Source organism: Propithecus coquereli, unplaced genomic scaffold, assembly GCF_000956105.1.
Source record: "Propithecus coquereli isolate 6110/MARCELLA unplaced genomic scaffold, Pcoq_1.0 Scaffold19, whole genome shotgun sequence".
Taxonomy (NCBI): Eukaryota; Metazoa; Chordata; class Mammalia; order Primates; family Indriidae; genus Propithecus; species Propithecus coquereli.
The window spans coordinates 4,387,436-4,395,667 of NW_012143856.1; positions in this window are offsets into that span (position 1 = coordinate 4,387,436).

Genomic DNA, 8,232 nt, shown 5'->3' on the forward strand with positions numbered 1-8,232 from the left:
TTGGTTAGTTTGTAAGGTATCCTTGTCTTAGAAGAGATTGACATGATGTAAAGTTGTTAAAATTCACTTGCAAAAGAATAGAATCTAGCTGCTTTTTATGATTCAATGAGATCTTTGTTCTAAAAAAAAAAAAAAATCCAGGAGTTTGCATTTGCATGTCAACCCTGCCTCAAAGTGATCGAGTCATAACGTAAGTGGCTGGGGCCAAGTGGTGGGTTATCAGACCAATCCCCCCAGTGCCCATGTGTGTCTGTCACCCATACATGTAGAATTCTTCTACTGATAGGACATAAGAAGAGAAGGGGAAGCAATTTCATGACTACCATTTGGGGATTGCCTAATAAGGAAGAGGCAGTGGCAATAAAGCTTACGTTTTAGTAAAAGCTTTTGATGCTCAGCTTAGACTCCTCCGGGTTTCACTTGTTTGGAGGGTGGATAAGGAACGCATTCAGTCACACGAAAATCATACAAGTGCGGTCTCAATCAAGATACTAACAGGTTTCCTGATTTTTTTCTTTTTTTTTCTTTGAGAACCAGAGTCCAGGAAGCCCCTAGTCTCTGCAAAGGCTGACTAGAGCAAGCCCTGTGGAATTTGAAGGTTTTCTCATTTCTCCTTTCTTAGAGGCTGTGTGGCATGTTCCAAGTCTGAGCAGTGACAGGTGGCTGCGAGAGTTGCCTGTAGCAGTGGCAATATCCGCAGGGGACAGAAGCAAAACTTCTTAACAAAATCTGATCAAGTCACCTTTCCCACTTACAGCCCTTCAGTGGATCCCCATCAATTACAGAATAAGGTTTCATAACCTTGCATACAGGGTCGTCTTTGATTTAGTGCCCTTATCTGTTTCTAAAACCTGATCTTCTCTGCCTTGGATTGCCCTTTCCTCCTTTGCCCACTGCATTCTTCAAGGTACATTCTGGTGCATCCTTTTCTCCAGGGAGCCTGTTCTGATCATTATCTCCTCTTCCTTGATTGCCCCCAACCAATTGCAAATAACCCACTCCCATTTGGGGACCTCCAATGTACCTGTGAAACCCAGGATTCCATTCCATTTGTAGGGCTCTGTTCACGTGTCTGCCTCCTCCACTAGACTGAGGGCATGACTGTGCCTTGTGCCCTTTTCTAGCTCAAGGCCTGGTGCCTATGTGCCTTCAGAAAATGTTTGATAGATTAATGAATCAGGCTGGGCACAGTGGCTCATGCCTGTAATCCTAGCACTCTGGGAGGCCGAGGTGGAAGGATCACTTGAGGCCAGGAGTTCAAGACCACCTGATCAAGACTGACACCCTGTCTCTAGGAAAAATAGAAAAATTAGCCGAGCATGGTGGCATGTGTCTGTAGTCCCAGCCGAGGCAGGAGGATCGCTTGAGCCCAGGAGTTTCAGGTTGCAGTGAGCTATGATGATGCCACTGCACTCTAGCCCAGGAAACAGAGCAAGACCCTCTCCTGCGCCCCCCGCTCCAAAAAAAAAAAAAAATTGATGAATCAGGGAACTTAGGGAAAATGTGAGAGAAAACAGTGTGTCTGCAGTCTCAGTTTGTTGTATGCCAGGAAGAAGGAAGAAGTACAGAATCTCGTTTTAAGTAGTTTTGTACGGTGATGACTGAGTTTATCTTTTTCTGTTTCCTTCTAGTTCTCTCATTTTTCTGTTTACATCTAGCGTATCCTTTTCTCTCCCTTTTAGTTTAGTGACTACTTAGTTATTTACCATGAGTAAGATTAGCTGATATTTGTATAGCATTCTGCAATATAAAGAGACTTTTACTCATGGTAAAAGCATCTCATTTAGTCCTTACAATTTTGTGAGGAGATGATGTTGTCCCCATTTCATAGATTCTGAAAACAAGGTCATGGAGGTAGGAAATAGCTGAGCAAGGTTATTCCAACAATAATCCTACGATAGTCCTCTTTCCCCTACACACTATTGCCTTTTCTGAAAACTTTAATAAACATTTAGTTAGCATCCACTGTGGGCTAGGTACTCAGCTGGGCATTAGAATTATGATTATGGAGCCACCAGTTGGTAGAGGTGCTGAGATACATTGGTTTTGTTCCAAATGTCCGGTCAATTAGAAACCTATCACATATGGTAGCTGAAAATATAAGAAAAGAGAGAAAGTTATGTTGCCGTATATATGACATCTATGAATCAGAATCACTCACCCTTTTTTTTTTTTTGACAGAAATAGCTTACATCTTAACCCAGGATCACTGAAAAAGTACCTATGCTAACATTTTATTGGGGATGGGAGTATGTTCCTAGGGAAAAGTAAGAATGACAGCAAAAGAGAATTGAGGCAGAGGTGGAAGGAGAGAAAATACTAGAGGATGAGTTACTGAGATGACCACAGCTTTATAACCAAACCAGTCAGATGCCTCCATTTACAGGATGTCTCCAGAGAAGCCATAGGAAAAGACTGCATCTGAGAGCAGTCCATTGTAGGGAAGGAAGGATGAGAGATGAATCTCTTGGTACCTTTCCCATCTGCTTTCTTTCAGTGGTGAAGTCTATCCTACAAGGCACTCACTTTCTGTGTTTCCAGGTTGTGCTATATGGCCCCGCCAGGCAGCCACTGCAGAGCTGGAACCCCTGGGGCACGGTGTGCTTATCTCTCCATGTCAGCTGGGGCTGCATGTGGGGACCCCTCAGTGTGTGATGGCAGTGTCAGCGGCAGCTGGCTGGAACTTAACCACTGTGGGAGTAGCTGAATAGCTAAAGCAATGCAGACGGTTGACTTTGAGTGGGAAGGGGGTAGGCAGGGATGAGATCTAGGGTGGTACGTAACCTGGGTCTTATATATTGCATCTCTTGTAGAAATTTGATTTTCATACATCCTCTTATATCCCAGATCTTGTATGAGAACAAGATACTTTCACTGCTTCCTCAAGAAGGGAGGTGCAAGGCTAGTCCTTCCAGGTTGTGGTCAGTTTCAATCCCCTAAAGAAGATTTAAAGAAGATGGGCAAACCAAGCTATAGCCCCCGCTGCTGCAGCTGGTCCAGAGTCATGGCTGATATTTGTCATCTCCACTGTCACCATTCCAGTTTCTCACACCTTCAGTCAGTATTCAGTTGCTCCAGGTTGCTTGCCTGGTGGGTTGACACAGCCCTTCATGCCTGATGGATGTGAACCCTCGGTTGTTTCCTTTGTCAGAAAAGAGTTGCTGCAGGTACCCATTTACAACCGTCACTGGTCACAGAATCACTAACAGGTGCCTCAGTGAGGCCTGTACCCCACATGTACTCCTCTTTGCCCCCATTGTGTAGCACACCCAGCTCCTCATGGCAGTTGGGCAATTAATCCAGTCAATACAATAATTCTTTTCTTGCTTATCCACTAGCATGAGGAGTTTAAAGTAGTTGCAATTTCCAGTTCAGTGGAACACGGTGTGTTCTCTAGGAAGCAATACTCCTCAAGAACCAGGATCTCCAACCCAGCAGACATAAGGTTGTAGGGCCAGAAAGTACAAATTCCATGGGTGTCATTGAGAGTGATGGTGAGGGGCTGGTCCTCGTTCTGCTCCTTGGTTCCTGGAGCCTCTGCTTTTCAATCCGTGTATAGGCTGATACCATGGCCACTGTGTTCATGGGCCCACTGTGCAAGCAGTGGATTGAGCAGGAAAAGAAGCTGGCTGACATCCATAAAATAGGTCCTCCTACCTACCTGGTTGTCAAGAGCCTCCTTGTGGCTAGGCTTATTTTTTAGGGTCACTCCTGAGAGGAGCTGTATTGTAGTAGTTGTCCATTTCTGTAGAACCCCAACACATCATACCAAACTGTCTTTGAATTGGGTTCAAGGTCTTCCCTTCTCCATCAGTTGGCTATAGGGAATTTCCCATGAGGCCATAGGTGTGAGTTGAGGGGGTAGCTCTGGTGCAACAGAGGTAGGTGATATGAGGGTCTGGGCCAAGTCCTGTTGTTTGTGTCTTCTGAACTACGTGAGTCTTTCCTAAATGTGCCATTTTCTTCATACAATAGTTTGCTCCTATGCTTCTCAACATTTTTCTGGAAGTTTCTGTTAACATCAAGCTCATGATGAGCAGCTCCATCTGCTCACTTACTCGGTGTACTCTAGTCAGGCTCTCAGGCTTCGCCTTATAAAGTGTGTCCCTTACATGCTCCAGACCACTGGACCCCTAAAAATTTCACTTCTCTTGCAGGCCTCCTAATCGTCAGGGACTTATTGCCGACCCTCTGACACATATGTCTTTTCAGAACATTCAAGTTACTTGACCGATTCTTCTTATTAGGTACAATTAGAAAAATGTCAATCAATATAGAAGACTAGCATGATGCAGTGTGGCATGTGAAGGTGATTGAGTCACTATAAAATACTCCATCACAGACAATAGGAGAATTAACACAGACCCAGGGCAAGGCAGTTACGATTTATTGCTGTCCTGGCAAACAGGCGAGCTGCTGTTGATCTTCCCTACTGATGAGATTCAGGAATAAAACATTCAGCAAAATAATAGCCACAAACTAAGTGCCAGAGGTTGGGTTGATTCACTCCAATAAAATTTGTATCTGGCACAGAAGCTGTAATTGGTGTTATTGCTTGGTTAAATTTATAGTAGTCCACTAGCACCCACCATGATCCATACTTTTTGTGTGTGCGTGCAGAGGCCAGGTAGATGAAATGACTAGGGATACAATGAGAATCACCATCCCTGAATCCTTTAAGTCTTTTTTGGTACAAGTTTCTGTAATCTTTCTGGGAGGAGAATGTGCTTCTAATTAACTATCTCAGCCTAGAGGGAAGGGTGCATTACATTTTAAAAGGCTAACACTAGTCCTTTAGTATCATAAAGTCCTTTAGTTCATAGATCAGGAAACCAAGGGCCAACTTCTAAGTGTATCTATCCCATTAGACATTCAGAGACTGGAGAAATGACAGAATGGGTTCTTAGATCTATTGGGTCTATCGTGAAATGGACTTGAGCCCAAATCTCATTTACAATGTGGTATCCATCAGATTCCATTTCTAACTAGAAGATGATGGTGGTGTTTTGGGTCCACCCAAGTGTTGTCAGTGTCAGACGTGACCTCATTCTAACCATCCTCACATCATACCAGTCTAGGTATTCCTTTTTCTCCAGTGTATACTTACTGTGGTAAATTCGAGCAAGGACTAGAGAAATATTTGCCATGCTTGTGGTGGCATTGTGAGGAACCAGCTTCCCCTTCAATCACTGAGCTCTAGGTCTGTGAACTGACTTAGATTTAGTAACTGGAAATTGCAATGTCCATTGTCGTGTCTAGTATCATCCTTATGTTCATCAGTTCTCTATTATTTTTGAACTTACAAATCATGCAAAACCCTAGCACAATGACTTTCAAATTTTAGTGTGCATCCAAATCACCTAGCAGGCTAGTTAAAACACAGATTTCTGGGCCACATCCCCAGAACTTCTGTATCAATAGGTCTGGGGTGAGATCAAGAATTTTCATTTCAAACAAGTTCCCAGGTGATGGTAATGCTGCTGATCTTAGGTTCATACTTTTATCACCACTGCTTTAAAAGGTTGGTTGGTTGTTTCACCTTTGGGAAAACCATCATTTATTGGCCATAATAATAGATCACTTTGGGACAAGGCACCTGACTGCCCTTCCGGCCATATTGCTAATTATATTCATTACATCTATCTGGCTTCTGCCTTGCCAGAATCCCCACATTCCTGTTAATATTAGGGAGTCCAGTGCTATGCAGGGTCTCCAACTGCCAACCCTGGCCTGAGAGGACAGCCAACAGTGTTTCTCAGTGATGTTGGTTATCGGGGCCCTCCTGGAAAACACACAGGTGGTGGGTTCACATGTCTTCATTCTATTGTTCCTTTTTTCCTGAGCCTCTGACCCCTTCCTCATTACTCTGCCATGAAAGTTCCAACATTTCCATCTCAATTTACTGAATGATTGTGAATCCAGGCTTCAAGGAGTCACCCCAGAAAACTTTTAGGACTGGTGTCTTTGTTAGACATGAAATTCCAAGTTATGGGTGAGTTATCCATTTCAATACATTATCCTGTTCAGCCTAATTCCACTTCCCTGGTCTGACACCCTCAAGATCTAGCCCCACAGATGTTTCTCTGGTTCTTGTTTGATATATTCATGATCTGGTCCCACCACCTGCCAAAAGCCATCCTGGCTTTCACAGAATGCCTTAAAATAGCAATTAGCTGCCTCAAGCCTATTAATGATTTCAATGCCATCGTAAGTAGCCAACTACTGCAAAAGTCCTATAATTATCATCACCTCCATACTGACCAATTGCAGAGGCAACTTGATATCCCAAGGATCACCCTAAACCCCCACCTTATCCCAATTAGCCACAAACAAGAGCTTTAGTAATTCTGATGCCACAGTATGCCAGCAGTTATTACTACCCCACTCTGAACCAACGGTTCTGAATCAGCGTACAATTCTTGGAGAAGACAGCCTGAGGCAGTTGCTTTTGTGCTCAGGTTTTATTAAGGTGTAGTCCTAGGAAAGCAAGAGTAAGGGGGGAAAGAGAGAGGCAAGGCAGAAAGGAGAGAAAATGTAAGGTTGGAGTATTACCAAACTGGTCATGACTTCCGAACAAACTCAGCTTGTTGCCAAGGACCTGTGGGATGTTCCCAGAGAGGCCAAATAAAACTGTTGCATTTCAGAACAGTCTATTAGGTGAAGGAGTGACAGGCAATTTATCTGCTGATTCCTTTCTATTTCTTGTCTTTCATTGTTGAAATCTGCCTCCATAGTGTGTTAACAATTTTAAGTCTACATTTCCAGTTTACCCAGCCTTTCCAATCTACCCCTAAAGAAGTTGGAGCCTCCATGGATACCTCTTGCAAGTGTCCAGACATGGGAATCTCTCCTTGTCAGTCGGAGCTGTGCATGGGAGCTCCCCAGTTGGTATTGGTAGTAGTGGCAGTGGCTGCAGTAGTTGGGAGGTAATAACCTTGGATGAGTTATGATGCATTGCTGGGGCTCTGAATGGGAAGCAAGGGAGACAGCTATGGTGGTGGTGGTTTAGCAGGGCCAAGAAAATCTGGGATGGTACACAAATTGGGTCCAGCTTATCACTGCCCAACCAGGCTCCTTGCCTGCTGCCCAGATAAAGGCCAATATACTGAGATAGCAGGAGTTGCAGTGGAGAAAGAGTTTAATATCACAAGGTGCCAGGCGAGGAGATGGGAGAAATTTCTCAAATCCATCTCCCCAAGAATTTTGGGGTTAAGATTTTTAAAGGCTGTTTGGCAAACAAAGGGCTAGGGAAGTGGGTCTATGAGTGGAGATGAACTTGTAGGTTTGGGAAGCAGAAATTATCTTCTTGGTAAACAGGAGTTCCTGGGTAGGGGGGCACAAGCTTGTTGGATCAGTTGGCATGCATGGCCACTGGTCCAGCTGACCTCAGTTGGTCCCATTCCACACCTTCCACCCACCACCACCACTACAGAGTCTGGAATGTATCTCAAAGACCCGTCTTAGGTTTTACAATAGTGATTGCGGAACTCACAAATCTTGCCCGTGTCAAGGATATGTGACACTTAAGCAGTAAGCAGTTACAGCAGCAGGGAATTTAGGGACAATGGCCAGTTAACTTTTAGCTATATCTATACTTCTATGGAAATCAGACTTTTATCACTATTGCTGCCTTATGGACTTTCATTATTTTAATATAGGTGGTTTCAAGCTCAGATCAGTGTATTTGTCAGATCATTTAAACCCTTATAAAAGGCCCATGGGGAAGTAATTTTAATACATTACTGAAATCTAGAAATTAAAAATAAAAGATTTAGCCAAATTTCTTGGCCTTGTGAAGTTGTAAGATATTTTGTAAAACATATGTATAAATAGATAATATTAACATAATGAGCAAAGTGCCGTGATAAACTGCATGGTGAAAACCCGCTGCAGGCACACAGAGCCTGTGATCATTAATGGGCACACACTTTCCCGCTTCCCCTTCTCCACCCACTTGTGCTGGTCTCCCTCATTAGTTCTTGTTGGTCCTCATTTGTCATCATGCTTTCATCCTTCAGTGTCATGCAGGAGGAAACTATCTCTTTGTGCATAAGTCTCTCCATCAAAGCCAGGAAAATAAAAGATAGCCTCTGTGTTTAAAAACAAAATTGGAGAAAGCATATTTCTTTGTGGAAGTAAAGAATATACTATGTGCTTAATAAAGAAACAAAGCCTCTTCAAAAGAAACAGCTCTGGATGTATTACTCGATTTTAATCCATTACCTCCTTGAC